The 21,966-nt window shown below is 39.3% G+C and overlaps 1 long non-coding RNA gene across 1 annotated transcript in view; it reads right to left on the bottom strand.

The window, feature by feature from the left end:
- Positions 1 to 2,061: 2,061 nt before the first annotated feature.
- Positions 2,062 to 21,966, bottom strand: part of LOC134810483 (uncharacterized) — a 79,589-nt gene continuing 59,684 nt past the window's right edge. Inside the window, exon 3 of the long non-coding RNA XR_010158727.1 lies at positions 2,062 to 2,431. This is a non-coding gene — a long non-coding RNA (uncharacterized LOC134810483). The remainder of the gene's footprint in view (positions 2,432 to 21,966) is intronic.

Genomic DNA, 21,966 nt, shown 5'->3' with positions numbered 1-21,966 from the left:
ACATGGTATTGGAACAATTTTATATAAATCAGTCAGAACAACTCATTCTAAATCTCACACCCTATACAAAATATTAAGTCAAAATAGATACATCTAAACAAAAAATTTCAAACTATAAATTTTTTGAATAAAACCTAAGTGAACATTTTCCTGACATTGATTTAAGCAGTGTTTTTATGTATGGCACTAAAAGCTTGATCCATAGAGAAAATAAAACCTAAGCTGGATTTTATGAGAATTTAAAACTTTCTTGTAAATTTTTAAATTTGCTTTCTGAAAGACATTTTTCAGAGAATGATAAGACAAGCTCTAGACTGGGAGAAAGCACAGTTGCTTCTTGTTATTTGCACTGGTTATGTGCTATAAAGTACCATGAACAATGAATTGATGAGTACCGAATAATTGCTTCTGGAGGAAATACATGGTTAATTCTCTGGTCACAATATTTTCATTAACTGATCAATACACATCCTTGTTATATGTTTGTTTCTGTTTAAATATGCCTTATTTAATAAGTATTGTTTGCTCTTTAACATTGAATTCACGGCCAACAGCTCTAAAGTCACGCCTGAATGAACCTTGTCTAACTCATAACATTTTTTCTGTAAGGCACATCACAGCCTTCTTGTGCTTGAGATCACTAGACGGCACTTCAGCACTATGTTCAGGGCCATTCTAAATGACTGAATTCCAAAAAAAAAAAAAGAGTGAAAAATATGTGATTAAGTACGCTGCAAAAAGGATGCTTTACTATGAGAGCTGATGCAAGAGAGCAAAGTGTCACCTTATTCAACCTTGGTGAGGAATGCTAGGCAACACAAATGTTTTACCACTCTTTGCATGCCTGTGAATTACTGCAAAAAGATGGTGAGAGTATTAACTTGGAGTTATTATTAAGTTGTAGTGAGCAGACAAATGTGCATTATGGAATCTGCAAATAACATTCAGGTATATTTTAAAATCATATATCCACCAAAGTACTTACATTCTGAATATGTAACAGTCAAACTCCACAGTAAAAAAAAAAAAAAAAAATGCAATAAAAAACGGGTAGCAGGCAAACATTTTCAACAGACACTTTACCAAAAGAGATATAGGGATGGCAAATAAGCACATGAAAAGACGCTCAATATATTAGCATTAGAGTAATGCCAGTTAAAAGCACAGTGACATACCAAGTCCTATGACATACCTAGTAGAACCGCTAAAACAAACAAACAAAATAAACTGACAAAACCAAGTGCTAGCAAGGATTCAGAACACGTAGATATTTCACACATTGCTAGTGCAAATGAAAAATGTACAGCCATTCAGGAAAACAGATTGGTGGTTTTAGGTAAACTTAAAATTATACTTACCATTTGAGTCAACAAATCGATTCCTTATTATTTACCCTGGAGATACAAAAACTTAGGTTTGGAAACCTGTACATGAATGTTTATAGCAACTCTATTAATAATCATTAGAAATGAAAAACAGTCCAAAGGTATTACAATGGATAAGTGCATCATACAAACTCTGATCCATAGATACATCCATACAATGGAATACTGCTTAGCTATAAAAAAAAATCATCAACACATGCAACAATATGGATGAATCTCAAAGGCAGTTTGTGTTGAATGAAGGAAGCCAGTCTCTAACAGTTACATACTATATGATTTTACTTAATAACATTCTGGGAAAGAGAAATCTGTAAAGACAGGGACAAGATCAGTAGTTGCTAGATTGAGTAATGGAGAGATGGTTTGACTACAAAAAAAAAAAAAAGCAGAAGAAAAAGTTTTGCGGTGTAATAGAACTAGTCTGTATTTTGGTTGTGGTGTTATATCAATATAAATGCATTAAAATACAATTGTGCACCAAAAAAATCCTTTTCACAGTATTTAACTTAAAAATATGGGGGTCATAAACATTCAATTGTTAGAAACGTTAAGTTCAATATATTCTTCTTATAAGTTTTATTCTTTCTCTTTTCTCATGCACTACTTAAAAAAAAATAAAATACACAGTGTTTTAACACACCCAAATTCTCCATCAGTGAGAAATTGAATGAATGTATGTTGTGCATATATATGTACAATAAAGAAAATTTTGATAATTTCTCCCCAGTTCTCGTGACCATTTTCTGCACCATTAGGTACTCAAAGAAATGTAGTTAAGTCTAGTGCCTAATTTTACAGGCTCAAGCACACTTCTTTCAAGCTCTGAAATCACTTTTCAAATAGTACAATATTATATTAGTTCTTTCTTGCACTGTTATAAAGAAATACCTGAGACTGGGTAATTTATAAAGAAAAGAGGTTTAATTGGCTCACAGTTCTGCAGGCTGTACAGGAAGCATTGTGGCTTCTGCTTCTGCGGAGGCTGGAGGAAACTTCCAATCATGGTGAAAGGCAAACAGGGAGCAAGGCACTTCAGAAGGAAAATGCTGGAGCAGAAGGAAGACAGAGATGGGAGAAGACGCTAGACACTTTTAAGCAACCAGATCTCACGAGAACTCACTCACTATCACGAGAACAGCACTAAGCAGGATGGTGTTAAATCATTCATGAGAAACCACCCCCATGAACCAATCACCTCCCACCAGGCCTCACTGCCAACATTGAGGATTATAATTCTACATGAGATTTGGGCAAGGACACAGATCAAAACCATACCAAATGGTCTTAAATTCATCTAGATTAGGAAAATCTTCACTCTTCCTGAATTTCAAAAAGTTTTTCAAAATAATTCAGTCATTATTTCTTTCCTTATGTTTAGTTTGAACTTTTAGAAAATGCCATTTAATTTTTCCTCCAGTTTGAACTCTATTTTTTACTTTTTTTTGAGATGGAGTCTCACTCTGTTGCCCAGGATGGAGTGCAGTGGTGCTATCTCGGCTCACTGCAACCTCTGCCTCCCGGGTTCAAGCGATTCTCTTGGCTCAGCCTCCTGAATAGCTGGGATTACGTGCCCATGCCACCAGTCCTGGCTAATTTTTGTATTTTTAGTAGATACAGGTTTTCGCCATGTTGGCCCGGCTGGTCTCAAACTTCTGACCTCAGGTGATTTGCCTGCCTCAGCCTCCCAAAGTTCTGGCATTACAGGCATAAGCTACAATGCCTGGCCCAGTTTGAATTTTAAATGTAAGGATGGTTTTCCTAACAAAATGTCTTATGTACTACACTCTGTATGAATGCATTGTTAATTAAAAGAGGACTTGATACCAGCTCTTTGAGATGGGACCCAGAAGATCCCAAGGTTGCTGATCGTAGCTTTCCTCATTTATAGCAAGATTCTTTCTACTTGGACAAGCTACTTTAAAGTAGAGGTGGCAATTTTGATTTTTTTTTTGTTTGTTTTTACAAACTGTTTAGATCATCTCCAAAGCGATTTTCAGATTTCCTAAAAATAGCAACTTCAGGGAAAGTGTGAAATCATGATGCTTTCCTAAAAGGAGATATTCTACATTCCATATCATATCTTTCAGACATGTTTGAAAATTTCGATAAATATGTCATTAACTGATCCATTAAGTAAAATTATTTTCTACCCTTCAGCTTTTCCTCTAAGGAGTTTTCAAGATAGTCCATTTAGGTTAAGCAAGTACTTGTCAGGTAAGTCAGGGTGTAATAACGAAGTATTTTTAGCCCAGGAGACTCCCACTGGATCTTACTCAATTTGTTCATCTTGGTTTTTATTACGACATTTAAAATCAGACTTAATATTTTTTACAAGGCTAATTTATACTGACCTAAGATAAAGCTTACCTTTTAATTCTTGCATTGTTAGACTCATTGTTGGACTCAGACATTTACATATATACATACATAGTCCAAGTGTTTTTAAAACTTCATTAATAACAGCAATATCAGCTTAATCATTCATTTAAAATGTTATTTCTCATTTGTTTGTTAAAAAAATTAGTCCTTCTCAGATAATTTTTAAAATTTGCTTAGTTTTGTAAATAAGACACTTTGTCCTTGCTATGCAAATGGAAAGATTGTATGAAGGAGCGCATGTGTGTGAGCCTTGGCAGAATTAGGTTCAAACCTTTGGGTGGATTACTTAATTCTGAACCTCTGTTTTCTCATCTCTCAAATGGGGACAATAATATTTGTCTTGTAGGGATGTTAAAGTTCTAGAAATAGTATAAGAAAAGGAATCAGTCAGTGGCTGGCAGTAGTTGTTGGCCCACAATTAATGGCAATAATTTGAAACCAATAACTTCTACAACCCACAGATTTAATTTTTTTCCCTGAAAGAAAACTCAGCTCTCTTAACAGGTATTCTTTCTTTAGTCTAGCATCCAAGAAAAATTTGTTTATGCAGTATATATTTATGTTAGAGATTGTATTCCTTAAAAAAGAAAAAACAAAACAAAATAATAATTGATATTTATAAAAACACCCTTAAAACTTCTAGATATTTTTACTATTAAATTAAAAATGATTAATATCAGATTTTAAAATGGTAATGGCTATCAACATTTCAAGAATAACTTTTTCTTCCACTTTTCTTTTAAATATTGGATTTCTTTTCACTGTAAACATGATACCATTGTTATCAAGAACATTTTTCCCTATGGTGTGTAAAATTATTTATATTATATGATATATACATATATATTTAGTTTTTAATTTGAAATTTTCTAAGATTTCTTCTAGTCTATGCCTTGGTTTTCCTTAGAGAAAACTAACCCAGCACTTTTGTTTTTAATTTAAAATGTATTTTTAATCAAAATATGCATATTAAAATTAGTCCATGATATTACCTAGTATCAGTGTTTTATTCTTCTCAAAGTTTTTTTTTCTTCAAATTAGGTGAAATTTTGCTCTTGAGTAATCAATAGTTGAGAAGTCATTATTTAAAAATCAATACATTTTTTGGTATTTCTTCAAAGAGAGAAAGTCAAGGAAAAGCTTCTATTTCAGAGTCAATAGATTTGTAATCATTTATTTGTTGTTGAAGGAATTTCTATGCATTTTTCATACTCTACCACAAGGTGGAGTATTGCTTTAAATATTGGACCTTTTTACCCCATGTGTTCCTAACTAGACTAATTCTATTATGTAGGTAAACAGTGAAATAAAATTTTGGTGAATGTTAACAGAACTTTGGGCAGTAAAATTTTGATCACTAAAGGATTCACCTGATAACTACTAAGGTATATTAAGAAAAAAAGCCATAAATATTGCATTCAACGGCCCTCAACAGAAGAAAGCAAATTTATTCCACTGTAGGGACTTTATGACATAAGTCTTGAAATGATATTTAACTTTCATATATCTTTTTCCTCAAAGGCAGGAGTGTCATAGCCTACTGTTTAGATAATTTACTTCTATTTTGTATATATGCATTCATTGTGAAAATGTAGTCTGTGCTGAAGAGTATTCATTGAATTCCATCACATTGTTTTGAAATGACGGCTGTGCTACTGAACTGCTTTAGAATCATCATGCTGAAAACTTACCAGAACAAAATTTTTTATTGACACTAAATGATTTCTAGCTGAGGTACAGTCAAAGGAAATCCTTCAATTACTCGATGCTGCTTTTAATTCAGAGCAAGCAGATGATCTCCCCAGAAGCTAAGGCTACTTGCAGGAATTTTTATGGATTTAACGGTCATGAGATTACATCTCTCTGCCTTACCACTCATGTTTGTAACTCTACAGGCTAATGGCAGGGGCTATGATAGGTAGCAACATAGATATAACAGAATCACAAATGACAGTTATTTATGAATGTGAAGAATGCATGCTTAAATAGTATCCAGTGGCTCATCTCTCAGACCTCTATGAGAAGACAAATGAAATGTTTGAAGTGCTGCACATGACTTAGACCAAAATGTCTCATATTCTCATTCAGACATATCTATTTTTTTAAAAAAAATTTCAACTTTTGAACATTGGATGAAGAAGTAAAAAAGAAAAAGAGGACTTTTCCTAGCTCCTCAGCCCACCCCCAGCATGTATATAAAGCTAAGATTAAGACAGTAAAAAGACAAATTCTAATTTGGAAAGGTGAGGATGACATTTAAAGCAATTATTTCAAAATCAAAGAGATGTTTAATTTTTCTTTTTATAATTGCTGAATAGTAAGACACCAGTTTATGTTTAGACCAAATCGTATTTTTTTCATTGATGTGCAGTTCAAATAACATACAGTAAACCATTTTAAGGTGTACAATGCAGTGGCATTTAGTGCATTTGAAATGTTTTGCAACTACTTCTTCTTTCAGTTTCAAAACATTACCACCTCAAAAAACACCTTGTAGCCATTACATGATCACTCAATATTCTCTGCTTTCTCTGTCCCCTAGCAACCAGAAATCTGCTTTCTGTCTGCATGAATTTGCCTCTTCTGTATATTTCATTAAAAAGACATAATATATAACCTTTCATATCTGGCTTCTTTCATTTAGCATAATGTTTTCAAGGTTCATGCATGTTGTAGCATGTGCCAGAATTTCATTCCTTTAAGGCTGAATAATATTCTATTGTATGTATATTACCACATTTTGTTTATATTTGTCTGCTAATGGACATTTGGCTTGCTTCCACCTTTTGTCTATTGTAAATAATGTGGCAATGAACATCGGCAAACAAAAACCTGTATCCTAGAAGTGGAATTGCTAGATCATATAGTAATGTTATATTTAGATTTTTGAGGAACAGCCAAATCGTTTTGTACAATGGTTGCTTCATTTTACATGTCTACCAGGAATGTATGAGGATCCCAATATCTCTGTATCTTTGTCAATACTTATCTTCTGTTAAACAATTATATCATTCCTAATAGTTGTGAAGTGGTATCTCATTATGGTTTTGTGTTTTCTTAATGACTAATTATGTTGAACGTCGTTTCATGTGCTATTGGTCATTTGTATTCTTCCTTGAAGAAATGTCTGTTCAAGTCATTTGTTCTGTTTTTAATTAGATTGTCTTTTTGTTGCTGAGTGTTAGGAATTCTTTGCATATACTGGATATTAAACCCTAATCAGATATGATTTGCAAATATTTTCTCCAATTCCAGAGGTTGTCTTTTCACTTTCTTGGAACTGTCCTTTGATGCACACAATTTTTTATTTTTATGAAATCCAACTTATCTTTTGTTGTTGTTGTTACTTGTGCTCTTGGTGTTAAATCTATGCATTCATTGCCAATTAGAAGTCATCAATTATTACTCCCAATGTTTTCTTCTAATAGTTTTAGAGTTTTGGCTCTTGCATTTTGGTTGTTTTTCCATTTTGAGTTTGCATATGAAGTAAGGTAGGAGTCTAACTTAATTCTATAACATGTGGTTGCCCTGTTGTCTCATCACCTTATGGCAAGGAACTATTCTTTCCTCATTGAATGATCTTGGCACCTTTGTTAAAAATCAATTGTCCATAGATGTTCAGGTTTTCTTTGGGACTTTCAATTCTAGTCCATTGATGTAGATTTGTATCCTTATGCCAGTATCACATTGTTTTGAATACTGTAACTTTGTAGTAAGTTTTAAATCAGGAAGTGTGAATTCTTCAAGTCTGTTTTTCCCTTTATATATTATTTTGGCTATTTGGGGGTACCTTGAAATTTCATGTGATTTTTGGAATTGGCTTTTCCATTTCTGCAAAAAAAAAGGCAATAGGAATTTTGATAGAGATTGCATTGAATCTCTGTATCACTTTGTGGATATCTGTTGCCATCTTAACTGAATTAAGTCTTTCAGTCCATGAACACAGGGTGTCTTTCCATTTATTTAGGTCTTTAATTTCTTTCAGGAATATTTTGTCATTTTCAGTATATAAATCTTGCACCCCATTGTTTAAATTTCTTCTTTGGTATTCTTTTGGATGCTAATGTAAATAATATTATTTTCTTTATTTGACCTCAGATTGTTTATTGTAGGTGTAAAGAAACACAGATTTTTTAATAATGATCTTATAACACAACTTTGCTGAATCTGTTTATTAGCTCTAATAGGTTTTTTAAGGGGTTCTTTGGGATTTTCTATTTATTTCATCATCAAATAGTTTATTCATTCTTTTTTACTTGGATATCTTTTATTTATTTTTCTTGCCTAACTGGCAAGACTGGCCAGAACTTCCAGTATAATGTTGAAGGGCAGTGGTAACAGTGGACATCCTGATGTTATTTCTAATCTTAAAGAAAAGATTTCCATCATTCACCATCGAATATGATGTTAGCTGTGGGTTTTTTATAAATGCCTTTACCATGTTGAGGAAGTTCCTTGCTGTTCCTAGTTTGCTGAGTGTTGTTATCATTAAGGAGTGTCAGATTTTGTCAAATGCTGTTTTCATGCCTATTGAAATGACCACAGGTTTTGGAGTCTTTTTCCCCCCCTTGGTTTTATAAATATGTTGCTTTTTATTGGCTGATTTTCATATGTTTGACCACTCTTTTATTTCTTGGAAAAATCAAACTTGGTGATGGTATATAAACATTTTAATGTACTGTTAAATTCAGTTTGCTAGTATTTTGTTGAAGATTTTTGGCTTTATTTTACTAATGGGTATTGGTCTATTTTTTTCTTTTCTTGTAATGTCTTTGTCTCATTTTAGAATTAGAGTAATGCTGGAATCATAGGATGTGCTAGAAAGTGTTTCCTCCTCTTCTATTTAGGAAGAGTTTGAGTAGGATGGGTGTTACTTCTCTATATATTTGGCAGACTATATCAGCAGAAGTTATCTGGCTATGGACTTTCTTTGTTGTGAGATTTTTGATTACTTACTGATTCAATCTTTTACTTGTCGGAGCAGTGTTAAGATTTTCTGTCCTTTCTGAAGTCAATTTTGATAATTTGTGTGTTTCTAGAAATTTGTTCCATTCACCCATTTATACAATTGTTTAGCCTACAATTGTTCATAGTATCCTCTCAAAATATTTTTAATTTCTTAAGGTCAATAGTAATATCCCTACTTTTATTTCTAATTTGAGTTATGTATTCTGTTTATTTTTCTTAGTTTGACTAAGAAATGCCAATTTTGTTGATCTTTTTAAAAAACCAACTTCTGGGTTTGTTGATTCTATTGTTTTTCTGTTCTTTATTTCATTTATCTCTGCTCAAATCTTTATTGCTGCTTGTTTGGGATTTAGTTTTCCTTATTTTTTAAAGGTCCTTAAGGTGTAAAGTTGGGTTGTTGATTTGAGCTCTTTCTTCCTTGTTAATGTGGATATTCATAGCTATATACTCCTCTCTAGGCATTGCTTTTGCTACATCCTGTGTTTTGATTTTTGTGTTTTAATTTCCATTTTCATTTATTTCCAAGTATATTCTAATTTTTCTAATGACTTTTTTTGACCCATTGGTAGTTTAAGAGCATGTTGTTTAATTTTCATTTTCTTTCTGTTATTTATTTCCATCTTCACTCCACTGTACTTGGATAAGATACTTAACATAAATTCAATCTTTTAACATTTACTGAGAATATATTATAGCTGTAAATATTTATAGCCTGGAGAATGTTTTATGTGAACTCCGCTTTCATTGCGTGGTGTGTTTCTGTATACAGCTGTTAGGTTTAATTGGCCTATGGTGTTGTTCAAGTCTTCTACTGTTGATTTTATTTATAGATATTCTATCCATTCTTGAAAGTGGAGTATTGAAGATTCCAACTATTATTGTCAAATTATCTATTTTTTAAATTCAATTCTGTCAGTGTTTGTAAAATGGACCAATCAGCTGGACGTGGGTGGGGACAAATAAGGGAATAAAAGCTGGCCACTCCAGCCAGCAGCGGCAACCCATTCATGTCCACTTCCATGCCGTGGAAGCTTTATTCTTTTGCCCTTCACAATAAATCTTGCTGCTGCTCACTCTTTGGGTCTGTGCCACCTTTAAGAGTTGTAACACTCACCACAGAGGTCTGTGGCTTCATTCTTGAAGTCAGCGAGACCAAGAACTCACTGGAAGGAACTAACTCCGGACACATCTTGGTGACCATGAAAGAAGCATCACCAACTGGTGAGTACCATCGGACCTCTTTCGCTTGCTATTCTGTCCTATTTTTCCTTAGAATTCAGGGGCTAAACTCCAGGCAGCTTTCGGCCAGTTAAAAGCAACTAGCACAGCCAGCAGACTAAAGACACAGGTGTCAGGCTTTCTGGGAAAGGGCTCTCTAACAATCCCCGACTCTTTGGAGTTGGAAGTGTTGGTTTGCCTGGAACCAGCTTTCGCTTTTCCTGTACTTCTGGGCTGAGCTGAGTGTTGACAGAGAGGAAAACTATTCAGCTCCGGGGTCCCGACAAAACGTTGGTTGACCCTGCAGACATGAGCAGAACTCTCAAAGTCACGTTGCCCAAGTGAGACTCTCCCATCTATCCTATCTTTCCTGACCCTTGCCTCCTGGGTCCTCATGCCTTCAGACAAATTTCCTTTCACTTCTCTTCTCCAAGGCTATTTCCACTTCTAAAAACCACTCCTTGTCTCTGGTGCTTTTCTAGTTTCTCCTAGAAGAATGATTTCTAGTATAAATTTTGGGACTCTGTTCCTTTCTTCAGGCACCCAGGCTCACCAATCAGAAACACACAATTTTTGTCCAAAGCCCCATCGGCGGGAGACTATCTGGAATTTTAGGATCCCTCCTCACACTAGCAGGCCTAACAAAGGCTATTCCTGAAGTTAGGATATGGGGAGCCTCAGAAATGATATCCTTCCTATCCATAAGACGAAAAGTGAGGACAAAAGGCATCACTCTTCCAACCCTAGAGATCTCTTCCCTCCCTCAGGGTGTGGCCCTCCACTCCATTTTGAGGCATAACATCTTTATAGGACAGGGGTAAGGTCCCAATACTAACAGGGGAAAACACTTAGGACTCTAACAGGTTTTAGAGACTGTGTTGATAAGGGCCACTAAATCCGATTTTTCTTGGTCCTCTTCGTGGTCTAAGAGGAAAGGCAAGGGTGCAGCTTTTCAAGAATGCATTGCTAAGGGCCACTAAATTCGACCTTCCTCAGTCCTCTTTGTGGTCTAGGAGGAAAACTAGTATTTCTGCTGCTGCATCAGTAAGTGCAACTATTCCGATCAGCAAGGTTCAGGGACCGTCGTGGGTTCTTGGGCAAGAGGGGATCTGCTGCTGTGTCGGTGAGTGCAACTATTCTGATCAGCAGGGTACAGGGACTGTTGTGGGTTCTTGGGCAAGAGGGGGACCTGCTGCTGTGTCGGTGAGTGCAACTATTCCCATCAGCAGGGTCCAGGGACCCTTGTGAGTTCTAGGGCAAGGGGGGAATAACAAACCAAAACCGCAGGTGATTTTTTCTTTTAGATAGGAAACACTCAGGCGTCAACAGCCTCACCCTTGAAATGCATCCTAAGCCATTGGGACCAATTTGACCTGCAAACCCTGAAAAAGAGGCAGCTCACTTTTTTCTGCACTACAGCCTGGCCCCAATATTCTCTCTCTGATGGGGAGAAATGGCTACCTGAGGGGAGTATAAATTACAATACTATCCTGCAGCTTGACCTTTTCTGTAAGAGGGAGGGCAAATGGGGTGAAATACCTTACGTCCAAGCTTTCTTTTCACTGAGGAGAATGCACAACTATGTAAAGCTTGCAATTTACATCCCACAGGAGGACCTCTCAGCTAACCCCCATATCCTAGCCTTCCTACTAAAGATAAGTCTCCTCTAATCTCCCCTGCCCAGAAGGAAATAAGCAAAGAAATCTCCAAAGGACAACAAAAAACCCCTGGCTATCAGTTATGTCCCCTTCAAGGGGTAGGGGGAGGGGAATTTGGCCCAACCCAGGTACATATCCCTTTCTCCCTCTCTGATTTAAAGCAGATCCAGGCAGACCTGAGGAAATTTTCAGATGTTCCTGATAGGTACATAGATGTCCTACAGGGTCTAGAGCAAACCTTCAATCTCACTTGGAGAGATATCATGCTATTGTTAGATCAAACCCTGGCCTTCAATGAAAAGAATGTGTCTTTAGCTGCAGTCTGAGAGTTTGGAGTTACCTGGTATCTTAGTCAAGTAAGTGATAGAATGACAGTCAAAGAAAGGGACACATTCCCTACTGGTCAGCAAGCCGTTCCCAGTATGGATCTCCACTGGGACCTAGACTCAGATCATGGAGACTGGAGTCATAAATATCTGTGGACCTGTGTCCTAGAAAGACTAAGGAGAATTAGGAAAAAGTCCACGAATTATTCTATGATGTCCACCATACCTCAGGGAAAGGAAGAAAATCCTTCTGCCTTCCTCAAGCAGCTACGGGAGGCCTTAAGAATATATACTCCCTTGTCACCCAACTCACTTGAAGGTCCATTGATCCTAAAAGACAAGTTTATTACCCAATCAGCAACAGATATCAGGAGAAAGCTCCAAAAGCGAGCCCTGGGCCCTGAACAAAATCTGAAGGCATTATTAAACCTGGCAAACTTGGTGTTCTATAATAGGGACCAAGAGGAACAGGCAGAAAAGGAAAAGCAAGATCAGAGAAAGACTGCAGCCTTAGTCATGGCCCTCAGACAAACAAACCTTGGTGGTTCAGAGAGAACAGAAAATGGAGCAGGCCGGTCACCTGGTAGGGCTTGTTATCAGTGTGGTTTGCAAGGACACTTTAAAAAAGATTGTCCAGTGAGAAACAAGCTGCCCCCTCGCCCATGTCCACTGACATGGCAAGGCAATCACTGGAAGGCATACTGCCCCAGAGGTCAAAGTTTCTCCGGGCCTGAAGCCCCCAACCAGATGATCCAACAACAGGACTGAGGGTGCCTGGGGCAAGCGCCAACTCATGTCATCACCCTCACTGAGCCCCAGGTACATTTAACCTTTGAGGGCCAAGAAATTGACTTCCTCTTGGACATTGGCATGGCTTTCTCAGTGTTAATCTCCTGTCTCAGACAGCTATCCTCAAAGTCCCTTACCATCCAAGGAATCCTGGGACAGCCTGTGACCAGGTATTTCTCCCACCTCCTCAGTTGAAATTGGGAGACTTTGCATTTTCACATTCCTTTCTTGTTATGCCTGAAAGTCCCACACCCTTATTAGGGAGGGACATATTAGCCAAAGCTGAAGCTATTATCTACGTGAATATGGGGAATAAGTTACCCATTTGTTGTCCCCTGCTTAAGGAGGGAATCAACCCTGAAGTCTGGGCATTGGAAGGACAATTCAGAAGGGCAATTCAGAAGGGCAAAAAATGCCTGCCCAGTCCAAATCAGGTTAAAAGACCCCACCACTTTTCCTTATCAAAGGCAACATCCCTTAAGGTCTGAAGCTCATAAAGGATTACAGGATATTGTTAGACATTTAAAAGCTCAAGGCTTAATAAGAAAATGCAGCAGTCCCAGCAACAAATTCTAGGAGTACAAAAACTGAACAGTCAGTGGAGACTAGCGCAAGATTTTAGACTCATCAATGAGGCAGTAATTCCTCTATATCCAGTTGTACCCAACCCCTATACCCTGCTCTCTCAAATACCAGAGGAAGCAGAATCATTCACTGTTCTGGACCTCAAGGATGCCTTCTTCTGTATTCCCCTGCACTCTGACTCCCAGTTTCTCTTTGCCTTTGAGGATCCCACAGACCACAACTCCCAACTTACATGGATGGTCTTGCCCCAGGGGTTTAGGGATAGCCCTCATCTGTTTGGTCAGGCACAGGCCCAAGATCTAGTTCACTTCTCAAGTCCAGGCACTCTGGTTGTTCAGTATATGGATGATTTACTTTTGGCTACCAGTTCGGAAGCCTCATGCCAGCAGGCTACTCTAGATCTCTTAAACTTTCTAGCTAATCAAGGGTGCAAGGTGTCTAAATTGAAGGCCCAACTCTGCCTATAATAAGTCACATATCTAGGCCTAATCTTAGCCAGAGGAACCAGGGCCCTCAGCACGGAATGAATACAGCCTATACTGTCTTATCCTTGCCCTAAGACATTAAAACAGTTTTGGGGGTTCCTTCGAATCACTGGCCTTTGCCAACTATAGATCCCCGGATACAGCGAGATAGCTAGGCCCCTTTATACTCTAATCAAGGAGACCCAGAGGGCAAATACTCATCTAGTAGAATGGGAACCACAGGCAAAAGAGCCTTCAAAACCTAAAAGCAGGCTCTAGTACAAGCTCCAGCCTTAAGCCTTCCCACAGGACAAAACTTCTCTTTATACATCACAAAGAGAGTGGGAATAGCTCTTGGAGTCCTTACTCAGACTCATGGGACAACCCCACAACCAGTGGCATACCTAAGTAAGGAAATTGATGTAGTAGCAAAAGGTTGGCCTCACTGTTTACAGGTAGTTGCGGCAGTGGCTATCTTAGTATCCCAGGCTATCAAAATAATACAAGGAAAGGATCTCACAGTCTGAACTATTCATGATGTAAATGGCATTCTAGGTGCCAAAGGAAGTTTATGGCTATCAGACAACTGCCTGCTCAGATACCAGGCACTACTCCTTGAGGGACTGGTGCTTCAAATACACATGTGTGGCCCTCAATCCTGCCACTTTTCTCCCAGAGGATGGAGAATGAATCGAGCATGACTGCCAACAAATTATAGTCCAGACTTATGCCCACTGAGAGGATCTCTTAGAAGTCCCCTTAGCTAATCCTGACCTTAACCTGTATGCCGATGGAAGTTTATTTGTGGAGAATGGGATATGAAAGGCAGATTATGCCATAGTTAGTGATGTAACAGTACTTGAAAGTAAGCATCTTCCCCCAGGGACCATCACCCAGTTAGCAGAACGAGTGGCACTTACCCAAGCCTTAGGACTGGGAATGGGAAAAAGAATAAATGTGTATACAAATAGCAAGTATGCTTATCTAATCCTACATGACCATACTGCAATATGGAAAGAAAGGGAGTTCCTAACCTCTAGGGGAATCCCCATTAAATACCACAAGGAAATCATGGAGTTATTGCAAGCAGCACAAAAACCCAAGGAAGTGGCAGTCTTGCAATGCCAAAGCCATCAAAAATGGGAAGGAGTGGCAGGGAAAGACCAGCAGAGAGGAAAGACACAGACAGAAAGTCAAAGAGAAAGAAAGAGGTGGTGGGGAGGAGGGGAAAGACAGTCAAAGAGAGCAGGAAAGAGAGAGAGAGGAAGAGACAGAGAGACAAAGAAGGAGTCAGAGAGAGAGGAAGAGACAGAGAGACAGAAAGAGAGACAGACAGAAAGGCAAAGAGAGAAGGAAAGAGAGAGAGAGAGATAAAAGTATAAAGAAAAAACTGTGTACCCTATTCCTTTAAAAGACAGGGTAAATTTAAAACCTATAATTGATAATTGAAGGTCTTATCCATAACCCTATAACACCCCAATACCACCTTGTCAGTGTAAACAGGGGCGTAGCCCGAAAGCACTGAGGTCACTCACAACCCATAGCCTTCCTATTAAAAATCCTTAACCCAGGAAGTTTCCTAACAGGGGATCTAAATCTTAATTAATTACCATACAAAGGTCCAACTAGACCTAGGAGGAACTCTCTTCAGGACAGGACAATAGATGTTTCCTCCCAGGCGATTAAGGGAAAAAGACACAGTGGATATTCAGTAAGTGATAAGGAAACTCTTGTAGAAGCAGTTAAGAAAATTGCCTAATAATTGGTCTGCTCAAATGTGTGAGCTGTTTGCACTCAGCCAAACCTGAAAGTATGTACAGAATCAGGAAGGAGCCATCTATACCAATTCTAAGTTAATATGGACTGAACGAAGTCTTATTAATAGCAAAGAATAATTGAAATCCCAAACTTCAAAGGTTTCCAACAAAAGTAAGTTTGCTACCAAAACCACTAAGGCCTAGACCTCCTCACTACTGAGAAAGGAGCACTTTGTGCCTTCTTAGGGGAACAGTGTTGTATTTACACTAACCAGTCAAGGATAGTATGAGGTGCCACCCAGCGTTTACAGGAAAAGGCTTCTGAAATAAGACAATGCCTTTCAAACTCTTATACCAACCTCTGTAGTTGGGCGACATGGCTTCTCCCCTTTCTAGGTCCCGTGACAGCCATCTTGCTATTACTCGCCTTTGGGCCCTGTATTTTTAACCTCCTTGTCAAACTTGTTTCCTCCAGGATTGATGCCATCAAGTTACAAATGGTCTTACAAATGGAACCCCAAATGAGCTCAACTAACAACTTCTACCGAGGACCCCTGGACTGACCTGCTGACCCTTTGGCTGGCCTACAGAGTTCTCCTCTGGAGGACACTACCACTGCAGGGCCCCTTCTTCACCCCTATCCAGCAGGAAATAGCTAGAGTGGTCATCGCCCAATTCTCAAAAGCTGTTGGGGTGTCCAGTTTAGAGGAGAGATTGAGAGGTGAAGCCAGCTAGACTTCTGGGTCAGGTGGCGACTCAGAGAACTTTTCTGTCTTACAAGAGGATTGTAAAATGCACCAATCAACACTCTGTAGCTAGGATTGTAAAACACACCAATCAGCGCTCTGTGGCTAGCTAGAGGTTTGTAAAATGTGCCAATCAGTGCTCTGTAAAAATGCACCAATCAGCGCTCTATGGCTAGCTAGAGGTTTGTAAAATGGACCAATCAGCACTCTGTAAAATGGACCAATCAGCACTCTGTAAAATGGACCAATCAGCAGGACATGGGTGGTGACAAATAAGGGAATAAAAGCTGGCCACCCCAGCCAGCAGTGGCAACCCGCTCAGATCCCCTTCCATGCTGTGGAGCTTTGTTTTTTTTGCTCTTCACAATAAATCTTGCTGCTGCTCACTCTTTGGGTTTGTACCACCTTTAAGAGCTGTAACACTCGCCACAGATGTCCGCAGCTTCATTCATGAAGTCAGCAAGACAAAGAACCCACCAGAAGGAACCAACTCCGGACACATTACTTTAAAGTTTATTTTGTCTGAAATTAAAATAGCAACACTTGATAATTTATGTTTTCCATTTGCTTGATAGATTTTTCTCCATCTCTTTACTTTGAGCCTATGATGTCATTGCATGTGAGATGGGTGTCTTGAAGACAGTATACCATTTTTTGTGTCTTGCTTCTTTATCCAATTCACCACTCTGTGTCTTTTAATTGAGGCACTTAACCTATTTACATTTAAAGTTAGTATTCACATGTACAGATTTCTTCCTGTCATCATGTTGTTAGCTGGTTTTTATGCAGACTTGGTCGTATAGTTTCTTTATAGTGTCACTGGCCTATGTACTTAAGTGTGTTTTTGTAGTGGCTGGTAATGGTCCTTCCTTTCCATGTTTACGACTATTTTCAGGACCTCTTGTAAGGCCAGTCTTGTCTGGTGGTAATGAAACCCCTTAGCATTTGCAAGTTTGAAAAGGATTTTATTTCGTCTTTGCTTAGGAAGCTTAGTTTTGCTGGATTTGAAATTCTTGGTTGGAAATTCTTTTCTTTAATAATGCTGAGTATAGGCCTCCATTTGCTTCTAGTTTTTAGAGTTTCTGCTAAAAGATCTACTGTTAGCCTGATTGGGTTCCCTTTGCAGGTGACCTGCCCCTTCTCTATAGCTGCCTTTAGCATTTTTTTCCTTTTATTTAGATTGGAGAATATGACGACTGTGTGTCTTAGGGATAGTCTTCATTTGTATTATTTTGGAGGTATCCTCTGCATTTCTTGAATTTGAAATGTTGGCCTCTGTAGCGAGGTGTGGAAATTTTCATGGAAAATATACTGAAATATGTTTTCCAATTTGCTTGCTTTCTCCCCATCTCTTTCAGGGATGCCAATGAGTCCTAAATTTTGTCTCCTTATGTAATCTCATATTTCTTGGAGGTATTGTTTGTTCATTTGTTCTTTTTCTTTATTTTTGTCTGAGTTAGTTAGTTTGAAGAACCTGACCTGATCTCTGAGATTCTTTGCTCAGCTTGGTCTATTCTCCTGATAATACTGCAGTTGCATTATGAAATTATTCTAGCGTTTTTTTTTCAGCTCTATTAGATCAGTTTGATTGTTTCCTATAATGGTCATTTTGTCTATCAACTCCCACATTAATTTATTGTAATTCTCAGATTCCTTGAATTGGGTTTTAACTTTCTCCTGAATCTCAGTAATCTTCATGCCTATCTGTATTCTGAATTCTGTTTCTGTCATTTCAACCATTTCAGCCTGGTTAACAACACTTGCTAGAGAACTAGTATGGTCATTTGGAGGAAAGAAGACACTCTGGCTTTTTGCATTGCCAGAGTTTTTGCACTGGTTCTTTCTCATTTGTGTAAGCTGATATTCCTTTAATTTCTAGGTAATTTGAGTACAGTCAGTAGATCTTTTTTCTGGATGTTTTCAGACAGTCAAGGCTTTGTGCAGGGTCCTTATCTGTAGCTGAATTTTTGTCCTTGTTTTCACAGGGGTGTACATTAGCAAAGAATTTTTGGTGTCAAAGTTTGGGCTGCAATCCAGTAGACAGTGTTTGGGCATAATGGTTAGTAGGTAGGTTCTTCCTCAGCCACCTGGGTTCTCTGTATTACCTCATGATTGCAGCCATGCTCCCTCTCAATGCTCTCAAACTGTGGGCTCCTCTCTCATTTGAGTGCTGTCTGCATAACTTGGCTTAGCGCTCTTGAGCTGCACACTGCAGCTCTGGGGTGAGCTTATACTTTATGTTCCCTCTGCAGCTTGGAGGCAGGAGGGGAAGGGATGTTGGTAGTGGATGTGGCAGAGGGTCTTTTACTTGTCTCTTGGGGTTCCACCCCAGAGAAATGCAGAGCCACTATAAATAACTCTGACTGGCCCAAGGTGGGGGCGCCTTCTCTGTGGGCCCAATCTGAGGGGACTCTGCCTGGTGATGAACATGGGGTACAGAGGGGTCATGAAGACAGACTGGCCTCATCTCCTTATGGTCACTGCAGCTTGCTGGAGGTGTGCTTAAAGCACTAAGGATCTTTGCCCTTTCCCCAGTCCAAGGGTAAAAATAGCAGTGCCACTGCAGTGGTACTGGCAGAGGGGCTTTCAGTTGTCCCTGGGTCTATCTCAGAGAAATGCAGAGGAACTGCTACCAGAAATATTCAGTAAGAGGGTAGAGAGGCTGCACTGCTGCCTGAGTCAGGGGCTCTCCTTGGTGAAGAGCCAGGGTTGACGGCTCTCAGAGAGAAGAGACAGAGCTCCTCTCCATATAGTGACTGTGGCATGCTGGAAGTACAAGTGAAACCCTTGCACTTTCAAGTGGTTCAGCAGGAACAGAACCATTGCTGTGTTACTGGCAGAGAGGCTGTTGGTTGCCTCTGGGGGCCCCTTCCCAGGGAATCACACAGCCAATACCAGTGGGTAAGCTCAGCCAGGGATGGGACAACTGTTTTGTGGTCCCAAGTTGGGGCCTCTGTATTCTGAAGAGTGGAGTATGGAAGCTTACAAGGAAGAGAGGCTGGACTCCTCTCTGTATGGCAGCTGCCGAGTGGTGGAGGTTCCAGCATAGCAACCAGGTCTTTTGTTCCTTCTCCAGCCCAGTGGTGGTTAGGGCAGTACTACAGCCGCTGCAATGGCAGAGGGGCTATGGGTTGTCTGTGTGATTACCTCCTCAGAGAAATGCAGAGCCATCTCTGACTAAAGTGTTTGGGTAAGGGCAGGATAGTTGTGCTAGAGTCCTAGGTCAGGAAGCTTTGACCAGTGAAGAGAAGTGGGAACGGGGACCCATGTGGAAAAGAGTCTGGCCAGTATTCTGTGGGGCAGCTTTGCTGTGCTGAGGGATCTGTGCCAATTCCTAATCACCGTGCTCCACCCAGGGCCTGAGGGCAACAATGGTGAGGGTTGTAGGACAGCAAGAATGGCCACCTGCATCTCTGGGAACTCTGTCCCAGGGAAGTACAGAGCTGCTACTGGCCTGAGAACCCAGCCGAGGGTTGGCTGGAGTCCTAGGTTGGGAGGCTCTGTCCAGTGAGGAAAAGCAGAAATGAGGACCTGCATTGAAAACAGTCTGGTCACTTTTCTTTGGGGTGGATTCACTGTGCTAGGGATCCACTCCAATCCCTAATTACCATGCTCACTCCAGAGCCTGAGGGCAACAGTGGTGAGGGGTGTGAGAGAGCAAAAATAGCAGCCTGCCTTTCCCTCTGGGAGCTCTGTCTCAAGGAATTTCAGAGCTGCTACCAGCTTGAGAGCCCAGGTGGGGCAGAGGAGGGCACACTATGGTCCCAGTCCAGAGGGCTTTATCCCAAGAGGGCCAGTACAGGCAAACTCTGCAGTCTGTCATGGCTCAGCCCCCAGGATTTGGCTCCTTTTTTCAGGGTATGCAAGGGAGCCTGACCTCCCCCATAGCTGGAGCTGGAGCCACTAATGCTGGGATGCCTGGGGATCCAAGGCACCTGGGACTCCATGTGTGCCTGAGTGGTGGCCTTGCCCAGACTCCATGTAGCTCTCCATGTCAGTCTGGAGGCCTTGGTGTGGGGACTCATGCGGGAATCACCTGAGCCCAGGGTTGCAAAGCTCTGTGGCAGAAGTGTGGGTCCCTGGGGACTCTCACTCACTTACAATTTCCCTACTATAGAGGGACCTACCCTGGCTTTGTGCCACTCCTGGGTGGGCAGTTGTCCTGTCTCGCTCCTCTCTGTTCTCCATGGGTCGAATTGTTTCCTTGATTAATCCCATTGAGTCCACTTGGACATTCCAGCAGAAGAGGTTGTATTTACTCACAATTGTTTCTCTCTCAGTGAGAACAGTGCACACTAGCTGCTTCTAGTCAGCCATCTTGACTCTTCTCAAATGCTTTTTATCTTTTCCTTTCTCTGTCTTGTCTTCTGTGAATTCTATAACGTGCATATTGGTATGCTTGATAGTGTCCCATAAGTCCCTTTGTGTCTTCATTTTTCTTTCTTTTGTCTTTCTTCTCCTCAGGCTGGATAATTTTATTTTAGCTATCTTTAAGTGCACCAATTCTTCAGAAGTTACATCTTGGTTTAACCCTTCTAGTGATTTTTTCATTTCGTTTGTTGTACTTTTTAGCTCCAAAATTTATAGTTGGTTTCTTTTTACAATTTCTATCTCTTCATTTGGTATTTCCTACTTGTTCATACATTATTCTTCTGATTTCCTTTTTTTTTTTTTGTCCATGGTTCCCTTCAGTTCTTTGAGCATATTTAAGATACTAAAGTATTTGTCTCGTAAGTCCAATGTAAGAACATCCTTGAAAATAACTTTTCTCATTTTATTTTTCTAAGTAAGTAGGGTAGAACTTTCTCCTTTTATTTTTGTTGATTTTGTTGTTGTTGTTTAGAAATGGACCCTTTGACTATTTTAATGTATTGATAGTAATTCTAGAAATCAGATTTTTCTCCCTCTCCAGGATTGTTCTTTTCTTATTGAAGGTTGCAGTCATTCATTTGTTTATTACTTTTCCAAACTATTTTTGCAAAGACTATTCCTTTTTTTCTCTGTGGTCACTGAAGTCACTCTTCCGTTATCTGTGCAGTCAACCTATCACCTAAGATATTTCCTTGAATGCTCTGACTCAAGGGGTAAAAAAAAAAAAAAAAAGGTGTCTGACTCTAAATTCTTTCAACAGATGCTTCTAGGGAAGTAGCTTTAGACTGAGGGTGTTGAAACAAAGGCCAGCTTCTGAGCAGGTTCCTCAGTGAACCACCAGGCAGATTCAAACCTAAAACTCCAATTATTGGAGGACAAGGTTTTCATTGTTCACCCTGACAGAGGCAGACTACACCATGAGTTTTGGCCACTGTTTCCATGGCCATTTGCCCTGAGGCTGGAGATGGTTGTTGCAACACAAAATGCTGAAATTCACCCATATTCACCAGCCACTTTCTTTCATCAAACACTCTTGTTGATGAGTCCAGTTTACAACTAAACTTGAGGTCTAAAATAGTTGATTCTCACAGTCTTGAGAGCTTAGTAGTTGTTCTGGTGGCGGAAGTGATTCCTGAGCTGCCTACTCTGATATCTTTTGTGTCATCACTACTAGAAATCCTAACAAATTTGATGATATACTATCTTTCTGATAACAATAAAAATCCACATACCTGCTTGTACATAAATTCCTTTAATTTAGGTTAGATGTTTTATGAAAATAGTTAATCCTTGGGTGGCTTTTTATTTTTTGCCATAAGT

The sequence above is a fragment of the Pan troglodytes genome, chromosome 6 (assembly GCF_028858775.2).
Source record: "Pan troglodytes isolate AG18354 chromosome 6, NHGRI_mPanTro3-v2.0_pri, whole genome shotgun sequence".
Lineage (NCBI taxonomy): Eukaryota > Metazoa > Chordata > Mammalia > Primates > Hominidae > Pan > Pan troglodytes.
The sequence above is the reverse complement of the archived record's forward strand: the minus strand, read 5'-3'. Positions and strand labels throughout refer to the sequence as shown.